Below are 22,622 nucleotides of genomic sequence, written 5' to 3'. Positions count from 1 at the left end.
GAATTGACTCTCCTGATTTACGTCTTCGAGCAAAGGAATCACTTGGATTTATGCGTTCCTAATCAATTCTTCATCCCCTAATCCCGATCCAAAAGCTAGTTAAACATAGATCTGCACATCTATTCCCACTTCCATAGAACCATTATTATGCACTCATTGATAGCGGCCAGACATAATATATAACGAAAAATTGGAGATCTGAAAGGGTGCCTTTGTTGTGGAAATTAAGAGGGAGGTTAATTTAAACTGTTGGCACGAATATAAGGTCTCGTGTGCCCTGAATACAGACCGAGACTTTCTGGCTAGATGGGATGTATGGCTTCATAGCCCTTTCAACACGGTTCAACTTTAATTGATGATGGCGCCCAAAACAATCTACATTATTTGACATACCTATATGACTATTGACACTTTCCACCTTATTATTTACTGAGACCTCATTCTTTTTTTTATCTTTACCCGCATACACTATTGTACCATACCAATTTCGCAGTACAGGTGCGCTATTTATTTTCATTGTTGTAAAGTTATTTTAGTTTGTTCTTTACATATGCTGACCAAATATATCTATGTGATGGATATCCACTCTAAAGGCTGTCAGATATATTGTATCTTTGAGCCCATCATACTATATTCTCTGACATGAGTGTTTGTACTTTTATTCTTTTGGATATTTTTAAAACAATAAAAATATTGTTATAAAAAAAAAAACTTTCTGCCCCTATAAATCTAGTATCCACAACCTGTAATGTTATTACTCTCCAAAAATGCATCCAGGGAGAGAGTTCCACAGTCTCACTGCTCTTACAGTAAAGAACCCCCATCTGTGCTGGTGTAAAAAATCTTTCTTCTAAATGAAGAGGATGTCCCCTTGTTATAGATACAGTCCTGGGCATAAATAGATTATGGGAGAGATCTCTGTACGGTCCTATGATATATTTATACGTAGTTATTAAGTTGCCCCTAAGCCTTCTTTTTTCTAAACTAAATAACCCTAATTCTGATAATCTTTCTAGGTACTGTAGTCCTCCCATTCCCTGTATTACTCTGGTTGCCCGTCTTTGAACCCTCTCCAGCTCCACTATATCTTTCTTGTACACTGGTGCCCAATACTGTACACAATATTTCATGTGTGGTCTGACTAGTGATTTGTACAGTGGTAGAATTATTTCCTTGTCGTGGGCATCTATGCCCCTATTGATGCACCCCATGATTTTATTTGCCTTGGCAGCAGCTGCCCGACACTGGTCAATACAGCTACATTTTCTATCAACTAAGACTCCCAATTCCTTTTCCACATCAGTCGTCCCAAGTGTTCTCCCATTTAATACATAATCCCAGCCCGGATTTTTCCTCCCCATGTGCATTACCTTACATTTATCAGTGTTGAACCTCATCTGCCAATTCCCAGCCCAAACCTCCAATCCAGATCCACCTATCCAGATCCATTTGTAACAGTGCACTGTCCTCTATTGTGTTGACCACTTTACAGAGTTTAGTATCATCTGCAAAGATTGCTACTTTACTATTCAACCCCTCTACAAGGCCATTAATAAATATTTTAAATAGAACAGGACCCAAGACTGACCCCTGTGGTACCCCACTAGTAACCGTCACCCAACCAGAATAAGCACCATTAATAACCACCCTCTGTTTCCTATCACTGAGCCAGTTACATACTTACTTACATACCCACTTACACACATTTTCCCACAGTCCAATCCTTCTCATCTTATGCACCAACCTTTTATGTGGCACTGTATTAAATGCTTTGGAAAAATCCAGATATACGACATCCAGTGATTCCCCCTGGTCCAGTCTGGAGCTCACCTCCTAATAAAAGCTGATCAGTTTAGTTTGACAGGACCAATCCCTCATAAATCCATGTATAGTTATGTCAGAGGATGTAATGGCACAGGAGCTCCGTCCTCACAGTTGACCCTTTAGATGCTGCGGCCCATCTAGCAGGGTGAAGAAAGAGGAAGAAAGGAAGAAAGTCCCCTCCGTTCTTCATCTGCACTCTGCAAGTGCTGATGGTAGCTATGACAACTGAAGATCCGAAACCGATAAGGCAGAGGCATTATAAATTGTGTTTTTAGCAAAAAAAAAAAATATATATATATATATATATTTTTATATAATTATATTTTATATATATATGTATATATATATATATATATATATATATATATATATATATATGCACACACACATATTTGGTATTGTCACATTGGTAATGACGGGAGCGATAAAAGAATTATATTATTTAACCCACATGACAAACAACATAAAAAATTAATAAAAGAAAACACCTCAAATTACTGTTTTTGTTAATCCTGCCTCTGTACAAATGCAACAAAAAGTTATCAAAATCACAAGCATTCCAATATAGTACAATTAAAAACTTCAACTTATCCTGCAAAAAAAAACAAAAACATACAGCTCAATAGGTGAGAAAAAAAAATGACAGCACTTTTTTTTTTTACAGCAATTTACAAGACTATGTAAGTAAGACTATGTTCACATCAGCGTTAGGAGCATCCATTCTGTTAGATCAGTTTTTGTCCTCTAACAGACCGAATTCTAAACGGATGTTAAATGGATTCCAACAGTGTGTTATTTTAATTGATTTGATTTCTTGAAAAGGTCTGTTAAAATAGCAGACTGTTATGTTAACATCACTTTAACCAGGGTTTTTTCATTTTCGCTTTTTCCTCCTCCTCTGCTAAAAATCATAATGCTTTCAGATTTCCACCTACAGACCCATATAAGGGCTTGTTTTTTGCATCACCAATTTTACTTTGTGATGACATCAATCAGTTTATCACCTAATTTATGGAAAAACAAGAAAAAAATTTTGTTGAACAAAATTAAAAAAACCCTGTCATTTTGTAACTTATGGGTGCTTCTGCTTTTACACAGTGTGGTAAAAATGACACCTTATATTTATTCTGTAGGTCCATGTAAAATGATACCGTGTTTGTATAGGTTTTATTTTATTTTACTTCATTAAAAAAATTATTACTTTCTGTACAAAAATTACCATGTTTAAATTTGTCCTCTTTTGACCCCTATAACTTTAAAAAATGTTTTGTATACAGGAATGTATGAGGGCTTATTTTTTGTGCCGTTATCTTTAATTTGTATCGGTACCACATTTGATCACTTCTTTTTGCATTTTTTTAGGGTATACAAAGTGACCAAAAATACGCAATTTTAGTACTTTTTTTCAATGTATACACCATTGTTCATTTTTTTTACACTATTTTATAGCCTTCATAGGGGACTATAACATGCAATCATTAGATTGCGCACACTGAACAATGCCATAGCATTATAGTGTTATCAGTGCACCATTGCTCCAGCCTGCCATTGCTGACTGGAGCATAGGAGCACCAATCGGACAGCGAGGAGGCAGGTTAGTGTCCTCCTGACATTCTCTCATGTGATTGAGACACCGCAGTTTCCTAAGCGTGCGTCACAGAAGGAGAGCGGGCACAGGGCGTACATGTCCGCCCTGCGTCTGTAAGGGGTTAAATCCATTTGTACATTGGTTTGCTTTTGTTAATATCTGCTTTTACCCTTTTTTAAACTATTTATGTTCAAGGTGACGTGATCGAAAAGCTAACGGAGACATACGAAAGTTACTTACATCACCAAAGACTTTAATTTTATTATGGATGTTATGATGTCCGTTATGTCTCACACTAAAACTAAATTGCATGGCCGGTATTGTTTTCCATTAAAATAACACACAGTAAGCGTAACTGATGCTAGATTAAAAATCCTCAAACCAATATGATCTGTTCATTTCAGTTTCTCTGGCTCCTCAATGGATCTAAGGTACAGAAATTAAAAACGCTGATATCAACCCAACCTAAATAAACCATAAAAAAGTATGTAAATTAGTTATTGCCATAATCATACTGATCTGCAGAATAAAGTTAACAAGTAAAAAACTACACATGTACCCCAGAAGGGCACTGTCCACTTCAGAACTAAACTGGTTCCTAAAAAATCTAGATTTTTTGTTAAAATGCACTTGTGTAAAATAGATAGATATTAGACAGATAGATAGATAGATAGATGGATAAAAGACATTGGTAGAGAGATATTAGGCAGATATGGGCTGATATATATGGCATCAGGCATCTAAGGAGTAGTCAGCCAAGCCTCCCAATAGATATTTAGTCCAGGACCCTAGGATTTCTGGTACAGGCAGCGTATTGTACTATGTTGACTGCACCAGAAGCTCAGAGAGGAGTAAAGCGGCGTGTTGGGAGGACAAAGAGGAGCTGGAGGGAAACGGCGTGAAAGGTGAATTATTTTTTGTTTTATTTTTTCTTCATGGGGGCCTATACTACAGTATATGTCAGCATATACTACTCTATGGGTGCACAGAGGGGCCATAATACTATATGGGGACATTGAGGGGCCTAACTACTACTATGGGTTCACAGGGCGACGTAACTACGGTATGGAGGCACAGAAGGGCCAAATTCCATATGGTGGTACAGAGGGGGCCTAACAGTATATGGGGGCACAGAGAGGGGGTTTATACTATAGGGGCCAAGAGGGGGCTTGCCACCCAAGGCTAAAATTTGCCATCCAGCCCCTGCTTTATGAGATAAAATTTTCTTTGCCCTGGAACTGAACCACTGCCCAAAACATTAGGGATGTACTGACCACTATAGTACAGCATTGCTTCCCCATGCAATTAGCACTGACTGGGCCTTCATTCACCTCTTAGTTTTATCGATCTGAAGATGACAGCTCATGCTGAATCCTGATAGGATCATTAGGACAGGCTTTTTCATTCAACTGTAAATAACAGACAGTTGTAATTATATAACCACATCCACCAGTGGGTGCCTAAAACAAACCTGCATCCAGGTGTCCGTGACCCTAGGCTTGGCTCTGGAGAGACACACCACAAGATCTTTCCATATGCATATATCACCAGCCAGAGATGTTACAAGAGTTTCAGTTGCATAAAGTAAAATTAAAGGTAGTGCTATGTGCTTAACAATAATAATAATCATTTTTATCAATATAGCGACAACGAATTTCACAGCACTTTACAATTTAGATGCACTTTTCTAGATGTTGCAAGAAGTTTTGTATTTACAATCTGTAATGCTTCCTGATACTAGTTGAAGAGGTTGACACTCATACGCCTACGAGTGCACATCCTACACAAAAGGCATAATACCTATTATGTGCAAAGCAGCCTAGTTAAAAAAAAACCTCAATGCCACCCTATACCACTGAGCCAGTACAGGCGACCTTTGCTCCACAGGAGCTTAACCTTTGAGATTTTTTTTCTCCTTTATACAAAATGCATATTTAGAAAAGTTTTTTTTTTCTGATTTCATTAATGTTTTTACATTATACAGTGAAAGCCTGCCAGTGCACCCTCCTCCCATATAATCATCCAATATTAAAAGCATGACACAGGGAATGAGCTAGTTGTGAGTACAGGCCTGAGATTTTTTACGAAAAAAGCGTGGACAGCGAGTTTCATCCTGGTGGAGCCTCTCTCTGGCCCTGCCGCAGTCAGCTCTTTGAATATTTAATGTCCTGATGAGCGTTTCCACCTGCTGACACAGTCAAAGTGGTACAACAATACACACACGAGTACAAGATCATCAATTGACTCTTCTCACAGTCTGCTAGGTCAGGGGTTTTCTCCTTTTTTTAGCCTTTTTTTCAACTTTACCTTTTGCTTTTTAATTGATCCTTTCACCACTGGATTGAATCACATGGTTAAGCAGTTTGCTAATGTAGAAAAGCCATCACTTGGCAATGTAGTACTACTCTCTTTTTTGTTAAAATCTACTTTTAAGCTTGATAAAGGGTATTCTTGATTCCCTCTGTCTTGCTCCAACCTATCAGGTCATGCACTAGACATAATGCAGGGTATCAATTTTGTCTGGAGCGTTCCTTTTAAGAACTTACAAGGCTCTTCTAAATGTATATAGATCACAGGGTGCCCCATTGCTGGACATACAAACGTATGTAATCTGAGTGGTACAGTTCTCCTACAGTGCTGCTATAGGAAAAGTTAACCCCTTGAAGTTAGGTGGTACACACCTCTTAATATACATTTCCAGCCTAGGAATAGAGCCCCATTGCTGGACATACAAACGTATGTAATCTGAGTGGTACAGTTCTCCTACAGTGCTGCTATAGGAAAAGTTAACCCCTTGAAGTTAGGTGGTACACACCTCTTAATATACATTTCCAGCCTAGGAATAGAGCTGGTTCAAGAACTGAGCCTGCGCCATCTGCAGTGGCTGTCATATTACAGCTGCAGCAATGAGGATCTAAGATAACTCCCATACCGGCTGTTTAACCACTTAGACGCAAGCAGTAAGGCAGAGGGAGGGACCTCTCCATCTGTTCCTTCCCCAATGATGGGGAAGTTAGTGGCCTATTGAATGCACCAAAGTCATTCATGCAGAGAGCCAGGGCTCCAGGCAGTAGATTGCGCCGGGGGGTGGTTCCATCGGTCGGACCCCCCCCCCCCCCCCCCCCCGCGATCTGACACTTATCCTCTATCCTATGGATAGGGGATACAGTTTTATACTGGACTACTCCTTTAAGGGAGAATGAGATGTCAAGTTTTCTAAACCAAATAATATGTGTCAAGAATTAGAAATCAGGTACCCATAACGAAGTGACAATTTACTGATGGTTATGGCAAAACTAACTTTTCCTACTTATTGCAGTTTAAAAGATTTTATTTAATAGATTAAAGGTAATGTACATATTTTACTTACTCTTTTTTTTTTACAATAAGTGACTAAATCAGTAAAGTTTACTGCATAAAGTATATGTATAGCAAGGGAATGGTGTGAATTAGTTCTAGTATTATCCACTTTTAGACCAGGCTTAACAGTTGGACTATGTGAACAGTGGAAAGCTTAAAGAACCCACACACTGTAAGAACATACACCATGTTTGCCTTATGTGACCTCATCTTTGCCTTTAGATGTCTGGCTTAAGCCCCTTTCACATCACGTTTGGGAAATCTGTTCTCCTGTACGTCTGTTTTGATCAAAAGTCGGAACAAGTCTTGGCACAAGGGAAAGGGGAAACATTCCCTAACATTTCCTTAGAGACTGTTTCTCGATCCCCTTGTGTTGAAATCCGATTCTCCTTTTGATAAAAAAAAAAAAAAAAAAACATGTACAGGAGAATAGATTTGCCGATTGTAAAATTTAGGAGGTCTTATACAGTAAAATTACTTTATTCTCACTGTAAAGTATATGGCTATTGCCAAATTATCAAATTCTATAAATTATTGGAAGGGAATATAAAAAGTATAACTTTAATTTTAAGAATTTACTTTTAAATAAAATATTCTACTTCCGGTAAATTCACCTAATCTATTATTTCTGTATCTAATTCCGTGAAAAAAAAAAATTATTACGTGCCTGTCTTGGACTGTCAGAATTAATCAGAATTACTAGATGATTGAATGCTGTTTTAAAAAATTATATATATATTCATGCAAAAATGTTAGTTTCTTAGTCTCTAAAGTTCCCCTTTCATTCATAACCAAACACATATATACATATTGGGGGAATAACTTTGCCCCCTACACACACTTCCACCATCAAATTGTCATTTTGTTTTGTTTAGCCACTTAAATATACTGTAGTGTTTTTCTTTTTTTTTTTTTTACTTTTCTTTTCCTTTTTATTTTCTTCTTCAAATTTTTTAGTAATAAGTTCACTTTGTGATGTCATTGTAAACTTTGTGTGTAGAAACACAGCAGAGGCCAACAGTGGAAGAAAAGATGTTAAAATCACATTAAGAGTTTTTCGCTTTCTACTATTGTATCTGTAGTGGTTACCCTTGTGACTAGGGCACTGCACCAAAAGAAAGCCTTGAGTGTCAGTGTGCTTACGTAGCCTGGCTGCATGTCGCTTTATTCAGATCTAGACAAGGCTCCTGTGGGTCAACAACATGAGAATCTATAGCAAACCACCCAAGCACAAGTGTTTCTATTTGTATACACTGAAAGCCGAGCCAACTGTTTCACACTGTGGCACAGTATTACTTTGGAAATCTGGGTAAACGCATGGGTAACACTGTAAAGCTGCTGCGAGCTGGAGACCCTTAAAGGATTTTCTTAATGGACCCGTTAATTTATTTTAACCCTTTTCTTAAAGATTCTGTTGTAATGGCAAGTGAGGGGTTAAAATCTGAAACTTTTTCATTATGACTTGATGGAAAGAATAGTTTTTTTTTCTTATCCTCTCATCTCTGAGCATCTCTTTTTTTGGTTGAATGCTCTACATAGGCCAATGCGGTTATGGCATAGTAATGGTGGCATTGTGGTTTCCTCTGATACAAAGACATTTCCAGTGTCCTTAGTCTACCCTGTACTTTCTTCTAGTCAGGCTGGAACAGCATCTGCCGTGTCACATCCAGTGTAGCTATTCCCCACCTGAGATACATACTTCTTTACATTCCACAGCAGTGGCACTTCCATATGGACATATAAAGAAGTATGTGCCCCAAACAGGGTATTCGTCCTGTGAGTACAAAAAATTGTGATGTTGAGAAGCTGGAAATACATTAGACCCTTCAGTTTATCTCTATCTCTTTGGCGTTTTTGAACATTTCTAATATAATATAACCATAAAATATAGAAAAAAGACAAAGTTTTTATTGGAGGGTTAAACTACATACATTACTGAATATATCATAATACAAGTCTACCACAGGTCTGGATCTGTCATGAACTGCGCCTGTAAAGCCATATACATACTGCAGTGCACCTACACACCTCTTTTCAGCAACTACTTGCCTTGTATACAGCACAGCATATATATAGTTGTTTAGTCTCTACCAACAATCTGACCATATGCAGAGCTGCATCTCTTTCTCTTTAAAATATAGGACTGGATATCTATAGAGTAAGCCATCATATCCAAGAATACAGCTGACATTAAATATTCACAAGACATTTTATAAGTTTTCAGCAAAACATTTAAACAGTGACCCCATTCCTATTACATTGTTGCCGAAACCCTTCTCACATTGATACACATAAGCTTAAAGTCACTATAAAACTTGCAGGCTATTACAAAGAATGATTTCATGTAGGTGACCCCAGATAAAATTACACTTAAATAGACAAGAATAAAAATGAAGAAAGCTAGCACTTTAAACAGTATAAAAGTTCTACACATAGTACCTTATTGCATGCAGTGTGTGAGGCATTGTGCATTGCAGATACTATTTCATAGGGTCATGGCCCCCAATACCAGATTTGGCACTACCAAGGTGACAGCTCAAGATAGCAAGGGAAAGAGACAAAACAAGGCAAGACAGAAACAAACAAAGAACTAAGGAGAGTTCTTACCTCTTGAGTCCGTAGATGTCACTGCTGCAGGCGCTTCTTATTGTAAGACATGTGCATCTCTCCACACTATAGACAAAGACTGTGCCCCCTTCTCACATTTTATTTCTATGTATCCGGTATCTCTACCGCAGGATGGAATTATTACATGAGCAGGCATCTGAAATGAAAGATAAATCAGGGCAGCCAGGGAGGCAGGCAGGTTACAGGCCACGCATTTTGGTCTCTGTATCAGTCTTTCTCTTTCAGCACTTAACACCAATCTGTCCCTTCTCTTTGTCTCTCCCCAGTTGTCTCTCCCTCTCTCTCTCTCTCTCTCTCTTTGCTCACTCATTCCTTTGCATCTACTCTGAGCTTTAAAGCTCCCCTAACAATGTACAGTGGGTGCCACTAGTGAAAATGATGATCACAGTGAATAGAGGACTATTATGAGTCGGATTTAGGCATCTGACTAAACGGAGAGGTCACCGTGGTGTTTCCTGCTCACTCAGCACTGCTGTAATGGTATGCTCAGCTGGTCAACTTACCTGCCTCATTTCACTGTACCCCAGGCAACCTCCTCCCAGTGCACATTACACACACAATTCACAACTATGCAGATCAATAGCAATTTACAGGCTAATGTCCAATGGCTGTTTTAGTGTTAATGAATTTTGCTGCTTTTGTTGCAGCGTTCGTAATGAAGGACTGGAATAAAATCACCATAGCGTGCGGACCATTTGTAGCCTTTTTTCTTTTTCCTTGCCGTAGCTAAAGCCCTTTATGCGAGAAAGGCTCCAGAAGTCTCTTCCTGTATATGAGCTAATTGAGTCAATAATCCAATGCTTTTGCTACTGACAAGGGAAAGTGGGATTGAATTCTTTCAATGGACAGTCTTCCCAAGGACTGATTTATATCTGGAAACCCAGAGGAATACAAGGGGACTTCCGACCAGTTGTGCATTTAGTGAGTTTTATACTTAACATCTCTTAGAATAGAATGAGACTGTAATGTAAGTGGGCCATGTTATATCTACAATAGATACAGCTATATATGTTTGAAAAGAAAGATAAAGCCTGAAAGAAGTCTGCAGAAAATAGGTTTTATTGGTTACATTTATATTGGTTTATACGAATGAAGTAGGAAAACCAAAAGAAGGAATTTCCTTTACATTTGATTTTGGGGCTAAATATTTTAATTATAGTAAAGTATAGCAAATTACTATACAGGATGTTACCATAGGAGGTCAACATACCGGTTGTGAGTCAAGTTTTACACCGTGTTCTGTGAATGGACGATTGTCGTGCTTTGTAACATCTCCTACTGGGAACATTCATTGAGGTTAAACGGATTATAAGCATCAGCTAAACTTCTCTTGTTGTATGAAGCATCCTTTCTGCATACATGGACATAGTGTATCCTAGCAAAGGATTGGATATGATAATAAATCAGTAGTTGTTTTATTTTTTATAGTGTTAAGACATAGCCCTCCCTATATAAATTTATTACTAAACACAAATATTAATTTTTTACTTTAATCAGCTCATTTGCAATCTAAACATCACTGCATTATCACATTTTACATTGTAGAATTATTAATAGAACTTAAAAATGTTTTGTCATCAGAAAAATTAAGACTTTCAGACCAAAGTGTGATATAAAATATTACATACAGGATTGAGATCTGTGTAATGTGACACATTGACAGAATAAATAACACAGGTAATATAAACCTGTAATAAGACAAGAGAATGATATGTAGGGGTTGTTTAAAAACAGACCCATGAAAAGTTCAGACGTTTTTATTACAAAAATCTCATCTGAAAAACTATTTGTCCCATTGCTGTGCTGTTTGCAGTAACACATCTGTAGCAAAGAATCTCAATATCCTAAAGCACACATTGTAAAAGCTGTCAAGCACCTCCTATAAAGAAGCTTCCACCTTTCACGTGCCTGTAGTGTGTGGAGCTCTGCAGTATATTAATACTGAGAATATTCATGAGATACTACTTGCCACAATGACATGGAACATTCAGCAACGTACTGTAATTTAGCCTGCGCTGTCAGGGTTGTGAGGCACCCTATGTGCCATGTTATCTCCCTTCCTTGCCAACTGGGCCCTCTCCACCTACGACATTTTTTGTGGGTTTGCTAAGGTGTATTGTGATAGATAGATAGATAGATAATGTGATGCTTGCGTTTTTAACATTATAACTACCTCTAAGGGCCTTTGTACATGAAAATCCAAAATTTCTTAAATTTTTTTCTATATCACTGAATATTTTCATTCACTCGCTAATCAACTAACATTGAAAACTTTATTTCAGGTCCAAAATTGCAAACGAAAAGTGAACACACAGCTTCCAGTTTGTTTCACATCCCCAGTCTCAGAGATGTACACACAGTCATAGATACGCTGAGCATTACCTATGCATCCGTATTCTGCTGTTGTTGGTTTGCTCCTTGACTAGGCATGACTAGTACCTAATGACGTATGTGATATAAATTTACGTTCCAAGGAGCTGGTAAGATGCAACTGGCCACTTTATAATATACACTATTAGTGGCTTATTATATGAATGAATTCATGCTTTCCATTCAAGGGCATGAGAGCTGTTTTACTGGGGGGAATGTTATTTAATAAGATTTGATATACCCAGCCTGCGGTGACCACTAATGGAGTGTAGACTATCTTTCCATACAGAGACGGCTCCTTACTAATTAAACAAACAGCTCTCTCTGGCTTCTGTACAATGCTGCCCGTCATGGTAGAAGCCGTACACAGCTTGGGTTAACCAGTTCCATGAAGAAGTGACTAATATGCTACAAAGCCTCTGGCTGTGGAGGCCTCCACCAGCATTGAATAGGTTAACCCTGACCAATGATTGCATGTCAAAGTTGTACCATTTAAGCCTGATCCATCTACTTCGCTTGCTTGCTTTGCAGATTTCTGCAATGAGTAATTTCATCCTGCACAAAAGCCAAACCTAAGAAATACATTCATGCACCTTAGATGCCAAGCACACAGAGGCATCTCCTTGGAAGCAAAGATGCCCATCTAAAGTCAGCAGGCAAGTTTGACTGGACCAGGTAATGTTTTGCTCATGCAATAAGAGAAAGCTGCTCTGGTGCAGCCAGTGGAAAAGATAACAGCATAGAGAGAGACATACCCTGTTAGAAGAGTCTGTTGCAGCAGTGGAGTCACCAGAGCTCAAGCTGAAAGCTGAATCAGCTTTTGAGAGTTAGGGATGCATAGAGGAGGGTCATAGAATCACAAGGTAATATTATGCTGCAACCGCCTTCCCCTCTCCCAGAGCCAATCTCTAATGCAGGAAAGGAGAAAGAGAACAGGCCCTGTAATGGTATTAGTCCACACTTTAAGAGAGAGAGAAAATACCAGCTTCCCCCCACCCCCTCACCGGCTTCTCCACCTCCCTTATACTCAAGCACCTCAACACAGCCCAATTCTTTTTGCATCCTCCCCAGGGATGGAGGGTTGCGATGGATGGGATAGAGAGTCTTAAGGATAAGGATCTCCAGTAAGATGGGAAGTGGCACATGGAGAGATGCCTGAAATAGAGGCAGCATTCACAGCCTCAAGGCTCCGTACAGGGACATTTCTAAGGAATGGGTGACCACAAGCACATGCATTGATAGAGGGTGTGCATATTTACTCATTGCAGTGTTATGTTATTCTTGGCCGGTCATAAAGCTGTGTGAACATTTTGTGGCAGAAGTGGGCCAGTTTTATGAGTAAATCTCTGGCTCACCTCACTCAATAAAAGCAAGATTTCAAAGAGATGATAAGCCATCTCCCACCTGTGAATTATGACAAGCTAACCTGTCTTGCTAAAAGCTAGCCGGCAATCGAGATAAATGAGCACTGTCCTTTAAATAACCTTCTAATGTCATTAGACAGCAATGCACATGATCATTGCACATCCCAAATACATTACTAGAGTAGATCTTCCCAAATCAATGTGTGAAGTAAAAAAAAAAAAGCGAGTCAGCAGAAAAGCAGGCTGTGATATTGGGGGAGAAGACAAGTACACATATACATGTTTTTCCACCAAGTATCAGAAAGGGAATCCACATTTTAAGTACTTATATACTAAGATAAGCATGTAAATCATTCTACAACCGGAAAGTGGCCTCATCTTCTGCTAGTCCCTCTCTGACCATATTTAGTCAGTCATGGTAAAAATAACCTGCCAGCTGTAGAGCACCATGGCTGAGCGAGCTGTTCTTCTACCCCTCCTCTCAATGCATTGACTACTAGGCCTGCAAGTTCCAGACTTGGCTTTTCCTTGCCTTTTTGGTGCTATTTTTAGATGATCCAAATAAAGAGATATCTTCTCTTGAATCATCCCCCCCCCCCCTCCTTCCTTGTCTCTGGCCTGTTGCTCTGTATGGGACACATAGCAATGTGACAGGACAGAGTCAGAAAGGAGATGCAAAGCAGCTTTCTCTCACTACTAGGTAGCTTCATATTAAAGTCTGAGTTTTACTCCAATAAGAAATCTTAGAACATGACAGATATTCTTTCCTTCTGGAGAAATCTCCAGCTTGAACTATATTCCCAATCTGTAGATAGTTGTTTCTGGGATAGCAAACAGTAAAGTGCTGACTGGCTGTTGAAAGGCCTTTGACCAAATGGGTACAAGCTACCTTGAAAAGGTGGCGTGGAAGAGCCGCTATGCATATATATTCATAATGATCTCTCCTTGAGGAGAGCATCATGAATATATATTACACACAGAGGCGTAGCGTGGGGGGGTGCAGGGGGGGGACGGTCGCACCGGGCGCAACATCTGGGGGGGGGGGCGCTCTCGCACTCGCAGCTCTCTGCCCCTGCCTGGCTCACTCTCTCTGCAGTGCTGGCTGTGCGAATCCGATCCGAGCCGCCGGGTCGCCGCCCACTGTGGAGGCAGTGGCGGATCCAGGGGGGGGGGGGCAACAGGGCAATTGCCCCCCCCCCCCCCCCGAGATTGTTGCCCCTCTTCCTGAACTATCGCATGGTGGAGCAGTAGCTGTCAGCTGTCACGCTCCACCACCCCTTTCTCACGCCCGTCACCTTGCTATCACACGCCACGGCTGGCCAGCGCAATGACATCACATCATCGCGTCGGCGCCCGGAGATCACGCCCCTGCGGCTCTCACTGACTGCAGGAATGGAGCAGCCGCAGCGTGGGAGAAAGGTGACGGGCGTGAGAAAGGGGAGGGGGAGAAAATTATAAGTGAGAGGGGCAAATGATTATATGTGAGGGGCACAGGACATGGGGCATTATATGTGAGGGGCACAAGACAGGGGAGATTATAAGTCAGGGTCACATGTCAGGGGGGCATTATATGTGGGGGCACATGACAGGGGGGCAATATATGTGGGGGCAAATGACAGGGGCCCCTTGTCATGTGCCCATATAATGCACATATAATGCCCCCCTGACATTTGCCGCTTACTTATAATACCCAAAGTCATGTGCCTTGGATCATCTCCAGGGTATGGTTCCATTTTGATGTTTAGTTTTTGTTCTGGATATTTTTTGTCGTTTACGATGGTTGTGAAATGACATATAATAGCATGGCCCATGCTAGGTTACTACATTTGTAGATTTGTATTCATAGACCTGGTGAAAATGTGGAGAATGTGTTTGAAAATAAACTTGTTGTCACGATGCCGGCTGGCAGGAGGTGGATCCTCTGTGCCAGAGAGGGATTGGCGTGGACCGTGCTAGTGGACCGGTTCTAAGTCACTACTGGTATTCACCAGAGCCCGCCGCAAAGCGGGATGGTCTTGCTGCGGCGGTAGTGACCAGGTCGTATCCACTAGCAACGGCTCAACCTCTCTGACTGATGAAGATAGGCGCGGTACAAGGGAGTAGACAGAAGCAAGGTCGGACGTAGCAGAAGGTCGGGGCAGGCAGCAAGGATCGTAGTCAGGGGCAACGGCAGGAGGTCTGGAACACAGGCTAGGAACACACAAGGGAACGCTTTCACTAGGCACAAGGGCAACAAGATCCGGCGAGGGAGTGCAGGGGAAGTGAGGTATATATATGGAGTGCACAGGTGAACACACTAATTAGAACCACTGCGCCAATCAGCGGCGCAGTGGCCCTTTAAATCGCAGAGACCCGGCGCGCGCGCGCCCTAGGGAGCGGGGCCGCGCGCGCCGGGACAGGACCGACGGAGAGCGAGTCAGGTACGGGAGCCGGGGTGCGCATCGCGAGCGGGCGCCACCCGCATCGCGAATCGCATCCCGGCTGGAGGCGGTATCGCAGCGCACCCGGTCAGTGGATCTGACCGGGGCGCTGCAGTAGCGAGAGTGTAGCGAGCGCTCCGGGGAGGAGCGGGGACCCGGAGCGCTCGGCGTAACAGTACCCCCCCCCTTGGGTCTCCCCCTCTTCTTTGAGCCTGAGAACCTGAGGACCAGACTTTTATCTAGGATATTGTCCTCAGGTTCCCAGGATCTCTCTTCAGGACCACAGCCCTCCCAGTCAACCAGAAAAAAGGTTTTCCCTCTGACCTTTTTGGAGGCCAGTATCTCCTTTACAGGAAAGATGTCCGAAGAACCGGAGACAGGAGTGGGAGAAATAAGTTTAGGAGAGAAACGGTTGAGGATGAGTGGTTTAAGAAGAGAGACATGAAAGGCATTAGGAATACGAAGAGAAGGAGGAAGAAGAAGTTTGTAAGAGACAGGATTAATCTGGCACAAAACTTTGAAAGGACCAAGATAGCGTGGTCCCAATTTGTAGCTGGGAACACGGAAGCGGACATATTTAGCGGAGAGCCATACCTTGTCTCCGGGAAAAAAAATGGGGGGAGCTCTTCTTTTCTTATCAGCAAACTTCTTCATGCGTGATGAAGCCTGTAAGAGAGAATTTTGGGTCTCTTTCCATATGGTGGAAAGATCACGAGTTATTTCATCCACAGCGGGCAAACCAGAGAGCAAGGGAGTAGGGAGGGGGAGAAGAGGGTGACGGCCGTACACCACGAAAAATGGGGATTTGGAAGAAGATTCAGAGACTCTGAAGTTATACGAGAATTCAGCCCATGGTAGAAGATCTGCCCAGTCATCCTGGCGGGAGGAAACAAAATGCCGTAAATAATCACCCAGGACCTGGTTAATTCTTTCTACTTGCCCATTGGATTGAGGATGATAAGCAGAAGAAAAGTTTAATTTAATCTTGAGTTGTTTACAGAGAGCCCTCCAGAATTTTGACACGAATTGGACGCCTCTATCCGAGACGATCTGCGTGGGCAACCCGTGAAGACGAAAAATGTGTACAAAAAATTGTTTTGCCAACTGAGGCGCTGAAGGAAGACCAGGAAGAGGAATAAAATGTGCCATCTTGGAAAATCGATCAACGACCACCCAAACAACAGTGTTGCCACGGGATGGGGGTAAGTCTGTAATAAAGTCCATACCAATCAGAGACCAAGGCTGTTCGGGGACAGGCAGAGGGTGAAGGAGACCAGCAGGCTTCTGGCGAGGAGTCTTGTCCCGGGCACAGACAGTGCAGGCCCGCACAAAATCAACAACATCCGTCTCCAGAGTCGGCCACCAATAGAAACGAGAGATGAGTTGCACGGATTTCTTGATGCCCGCATGGCCTGCGAGATGGGAGGAGTGACCCCATTTGAGGATTCCGAGGCGTTGGCGTGGAGAGACGAAGGTCTTCCCTGGAGGAGTTTGCCTGATGGAGGCTGGAGAAGTGGAGATCAGGCAGTCAGGAGGAATGATGTGTTGCGGAGAGAGCTCTACTTCCGAGGCATCCGAGGAACGAGAGAGAGCATCGGCCCTGATGTTCTTATCGGCAGGGCGAAAGTGAATTTCAAAATTAAACCGGGCAAAGAACAGAGACCACCTGGCCTGGCGAGGATTCAGCCGTTGGGCAGACTGGAGATAGGAGAGATTCTTGTGATCGGTGTAAATAATAACTGGAAATTTTGATCCCTCCAGCAGATGCCTCCATTCCTCAAGTGCTAATTTAATGGCCAGTAGCTCTCGATCCCCGATGGAGTAGTTCCTCTCCGCCGGAGAGAAGGTCCTAGAAAAAAAACCACAGGTAACAGCATGCCCGGAAGAATTTTTTTGTAGAAGAACCGCTCCAGCTCCTACTGAGGAGGCATCAACCTCCAATAGGAAGGGTTTAGATGGGTCAGGTCTGGAGAGCACGGGAGCAGAAGAAAAGGCAGACTTGAGCCGTTTAAAGGCGTCTTCCGCTTGAGGAGGCCAGGACTTAGGATTGGCATTCTTCTTGGTTAAAGCCACGATAGGAGCCACAATGGTGGAAAAATGTGGAATAAATTGTCTGTAATAATTGGCAAACCCCAAAAAACGTTGGATAGCACGGAGTCCGGAGGGGCGTGGCCAATCTAAGACGGCAGAGAGTTTGTCTGGATCCATTTGTAGTCCCTGGCCAGAGACCAAGTATCCTAGGAAAGGAAGAGATTGACATTCAAACAGACATTTCTCCATTTTGGCATAAAGTTGATTGTCACGAAGTCTCTGAAGAACCATGCGGACATGCTGGCGGTGTTCTTCTAGGTTGGCAGAAAAAATCAGAATATCGTCCAGATACACAACAACACAGGAATATAAGAGATCACGAAAAATTTCATTAACAAAGTCTTGGAAGACGGCAGGGGCGTTGCACAGGCCAAAGGGCATGACCAGATACTCAAAGTGTCCATCTCTAGTTTTAAATGCCGTTTTCCATTCATCCCCCTCCCTGATGCGGATGAGATTATAAGCACCTCTTAAGTCCAGTTTGGTAAAGATGTGGGCACCTTGGAGGCGATCAAAGAGTTCAGAGATAAGAGGTAGAGGGTAGCGGTTCTTTACCGTGATTTTATTAAGACCGCGGTAGTCAATGCAAGGACGTAGGGAGCCATCTTTTTTTGACACAAAGAAAAATCCAGCTCCGGCAGGAGAGGAGGATTTGCGGATAAACCCCTTTTTTAAATTTTCCTGGATGTACTCAGACATAGCAAGAGTCTCTGGGGCGCACAGAGGATAAATTCTGCCCCGGGGTGGAGTAGTGCCCGGGAGGAGGTCAATAGGACAGTCATAAGGCCTGTGAGGAGGTAGAGTCTCAGCTTGTTTTTTGCAAAACACATCAGCAAAGTCCATATAGGCCTTAGGGAGACCGGTTACAGGGGGAACCACAGGGTCACGGCAGGGAGTACTGGGAACCGGTTTAAGGCAGTCCTTGAAACAAGAGATACCCCAGCTCTTGATCTCCCCTGTGGACCAATCCAGGGTTGGGGAATGGCGTTGGAGCCATGGTAGTCCAAGGAGAATTTCGGAAGTGCAATTGGGGAGGACCAAGAACTCAATTTTTTCTTGATGAGGTCCGATGCACATTAGAAGGGGCTCCGTGCGGTAACGTATGGTACAGTCCAATCTTTCATTGTTAACACAATTGATGTAGAGGGGTCTGGCGAGACTGGTTAGCGGGATGTTGAACCTGTTGATGAGAGAGGCCAAAATAAAGTTTCCTGCAGATCCGGAATCCAAGAAGGCCATAGTAGAGAAGGAGAAGGTAGATGCAGATATCCGCACAGGCACAGTAAGACGTGGAGAAGCAGAGTTGACATCAAGGACTGTCTCACTTTTGTGCGGAGTCTGCCTGCGTCTTTCCAGGCGGGGAGGACGGATAGGACAATCCTTCAGGAAGTGTTCGGTACCGGCGCAGTACAGGCAGAGATTCTCCATGCGGCGACGTGTCCTCTCTTGAGGTGTCAGGCGAGACCGGTCAACTTGCATAGCCTCCACGGCGGGAGGCACAGGAACGGATTGCAGAGGATCAGAGGAGAGAGGAGCCGGGGAGAAAAAACGCCTCGTGCGAACAAAGTCCATATCCTGGCGGAGCTCCTGACGCCTTTCGGAAAAACGCATGTCAATGCGAGTGGCAAGATGAATGAGTTCATGTAGATTAGCAGGAATTTCTCGTGCGGCCAGAACATCTTTAATGTTGCTGGATAGGCCTTTTTTAAAGGTCGCGCAGAGGGCCTCATTATTCCAGGATAGTTCAGAAGCAAGAGTACGGAATTGTATGGCGTACTCGCCAACGGAAGAATTGCCCCGGACCAGGTTCAGCAGGGCAGTCTCAGCAGAGGAGGCTCGGGCAGGTTCCTCAAAGACACTACGAATTTCCGAGAAGAAGGAGTGTACAGAGGCAGTGACGGGGTCATTGCGGTCCCAGAGCGGTGTGGCCCATGACAGAGCTTTTCCAGACAGAAGGCTGACTACGAAAGCCACCTTAGACCTTTCAGTAGGAAACTGGTCCGACATCATCTCCAAGTGCAGGGAACATTGTGAAAGAAAGCCACGGCAAAACTTAGAGTCCCCATCAAATTTATCCGGCAAGGATAGTCGTAGGCCTGAAGCGGCCACTCGCTGCGGAGGAGGTGCAGGAGCTGGCGGAGGAGATGATTGCTGAAGCTGTGGTAGTAGCTGCTGTAGCATCACGGTCAGTTGAGACAGCTGGTGGCCTTGTTGCGCTATCTGTTGTGACTGCTGGGCGACCACCGTGGTGAGGTCAGCGACAACTGGCAGAGGTACTTCAGCGGGATCCATGGCCGGATCTACTGTCACGATGCCGGCTGGCAGGAGGTGGATCCTCTGTGCCAGAGAGGGATTGGCGTGGACCGTGCTAGTGGACCGGTTCTAAGTCACTACTGGTATTCACCAGAGCCCGCCGCAAAGCGGGATGGTCTTGCTGCGGCGGTAGTGACCAGGTCGTATCCACTAGCAACGGCTCAACCTCTCTGACTGCTGAAGATAGGCGCGGTACAAGGGAGTAGACAGAAGCAAGGTCGGACGTAGCAGAAGGTCGGGGCAGGCAGCAAGGATCGTAGTCAGGGGCAACGGCAGGAGGTCTGGAACACAGGCTAGGAACACACAAGGGAACGCTTTCACTAGGCACAAGGGCAACAAGATCCGGCGAGGGAGTGCAGGGGAAGTGAGGTATATATATGGAGTGCACAGGTGAACACACTAATTAGAACCACTGCGCCAATCAGCGGCGCAGTGGCCCTTTAAATCGCAGAGACCTGGCGCGCGCGCGCCCTAGGGAGCGGGGCCGCGCGCCGGGACAGGACCGACGGAGAGCGAGTCAGGTACGGGAGCCGGGGTGCGCATCGCGAGCGGGCGCCACCCGCATCGCGAATCGCATCCCGGCTGGAGGCGGTATCGCAGCGCACCCGGTCAGTGGATCTGACTGGGGCGCTGCAGTAGCGAGAGTGTAGCGAGCGCTCCGGGGAGGAGCGGGGACCCGGAGCGCTCGGCGTAACAGTACCCCCCCCCTTGGGTCTCCCCCTCTTCTTTGAGCCTGAGAACCTGAGGACCAGACTTTTATCTAGGATATTGTCCTCAGGTTCCCAGGATCTCTCTTCAGGACCACAGCCCTCCCAGTCAACCAGAAAAAAGGTTTTCCCTCTGACCTTTTTGGAGGCCAGTATCTCCTTTACAGGAAAGATGTCCGAAGAACCGGAGACAGGAGTGGGAGAAATAAGTTTAGGAGAGAAACGGTTGAGGATGAGTGGTTTAAGAAGAGAGACATGAAAGGCATTAGGAATACGAAGAGAAGGAGGAAGAAGAAGTTTGTAAGAGACAGGATTAATCTGGCACAAAACTTTGAAAGGACCAAGATAGCGTGGTCCCAATTTGTAGCTGGGAACACGGAAGCGGACATATTTAGCGGAGAGCCATACCTTGTCTCCGGGAGAAAAAATGGGGGGAGCTCTTCTTTTCTTATCAGCAAACTTCTTCATGCGTGATGAAGCCTGTAAGAGAGAATTTTGGGTCTCTTTCCATATGGTGGAAAGATCACGAGTTATTTCATCCACAGCGGGCAAACCAGAGGGCAAGGGAGTAGGGAGGGGGGGAAGAGGGTGACGGCCGTACACCACGAAAAATGGGGATTTGGAAGAAGATTCAGAGACTCTGAAGTTATACGAGAATTCGGCCCATGGTAGAAGATCTGCCCAGTCATCCTGGCGGGAGGAAACAAAATGCCGTAAATAATCACCCAGGACCTGGTTAATTCTTTCTACTTGCCCATTGGATTGAGGATGATAAGCAGAAGAAAAGTTTAATTTAATCTTGAGTTGTTTACAGAGAGCCCTCCAGAATTTTGACACGAATTGGACGCCTCTATCCGAGACGATCTGCGTGGGCAACCCGTGAAGACGAAAAATGTGTACAAAAAATTGTTTTGCCAACTGAGACGCTGAAGGAAGACCAGGAAGAGGAATAAAATGTGCCATTTTGGAAAATCGATCAACGACCACCCAAACAACAGTGTTGCCACGGGATGGGGGTAAGTCTGTAATAAAGTCCATACCAATCAGAGACCAAGGCTGTTCGGGGACAGGCAGAGGGTGAAGGAGACCAGCAGGCTTCTGGCGAGGAGTCTTGTCCCGGGCACAGACAGTGCAGGCCCGCACAAAATCAACAACATCCGTCTCCAGAGTCGGCCACCAATAGAAACGAGAGATGAGTTGCACGGATTTCTTGATGCCCGCATGGCCTGCGAGATGGGAGGAGTGACCCCATTTGAGGATTCCGAGGCGTTGGCGTGGAGAGACGAAGGTCTTCCCTGGAGGAGTTTGCCTGATGGAGGCTGGAGAAGTGGAGATCAGGCAGTCAGGAGGAATGATGTGTTGCGGAGAGAGCTCTACTTCCGAGGCATCCGAGGAACGAGAGAGAGCATCGGCCCTGATGTTCTTATCGGCAGGGCAAAAGTGAATTTCAAAATTAAACCGGGCAAAGAACAGAGACCACCTGGCCTGGCGAGGATTCAGCCGTTGGGCAGACTGGAGATAGGAGAGATTCTTGTGATCGGTGTAAATAATAACTGGAAATTTTGATCCCTCCAGCAGATGCCTCCATTCCTCAAGTGCTAATTTAATGGCCAGTAGCTCTCGATCCCCGATGGAGTAGTTCCTCTCCGCCGGAGAGAAGGTCCTAGAAAAAAAACCACAGGTAACAGCATGCCCGGAAGAATTTTTTTGTAGAAGAACCGCTCCAGCTCCTACTGAGGAGGCATCAACCTCCAATAGGAAGGGTTTAGATGGGTCAGGTCTGGAGAGCACGGGAGCAGAAGAAAAGGCAGACTTGAGCCGTTTAAAGGCGTCTTCCGCTTGAGGAGGCCAGGACTTAGGATTGGCATTCTTCTTGGTTAAAGCCATGATAGGAGCCACAATGGTGGAAAAATGTGGAATAAATTGTCTGTAATAATTGGCAAACCCCAAAAAACGT

At 43.9% G+C, this 22,622-nt stretch overlaps 1 long non-coding RNA gene across 1 annotated transcript in view; it reads right to left on the bottom strand.

The window, feature by feature from the left end:
* Positions 1 to 4,750, bottom strand: part of LOC130296713 (uncharacterized) — a 31,834-nt gene extending 27,084 nt beyond the window's left edge. The window contains exon 1 of the long non-coding RNA XR_008849261.1: positions 4,687 to 4,750. This is a non-coding gene — a long non-coding RNA (uncharacterized LOC130296713). The remainder of the gene's footprint in view (positions 1 to 4,686) is intronic.
* Positions 4,751 to 22,622: the final 17,872 nt, after the last annotated feature.

The sequence above is a fragment of the Hyla sarda genome, chromosome 12, assembly GCF_029499605.1.
Source record: "Hyla sarda isolate aHylSar1 chromosome 12, aHylSar1.hap1, whole genome shotgun sequence".
NCBI classification, from domain to species: Eukaryota; Metazoa; Chordata; class Amphibia; order Anura; family Hylidae; genus Hyla; species Hyla sarda.
Note: the sequence above shows the minus strand (reverse complement) of the source record. Positions and strands in the feature narration are given on the sequence as shown.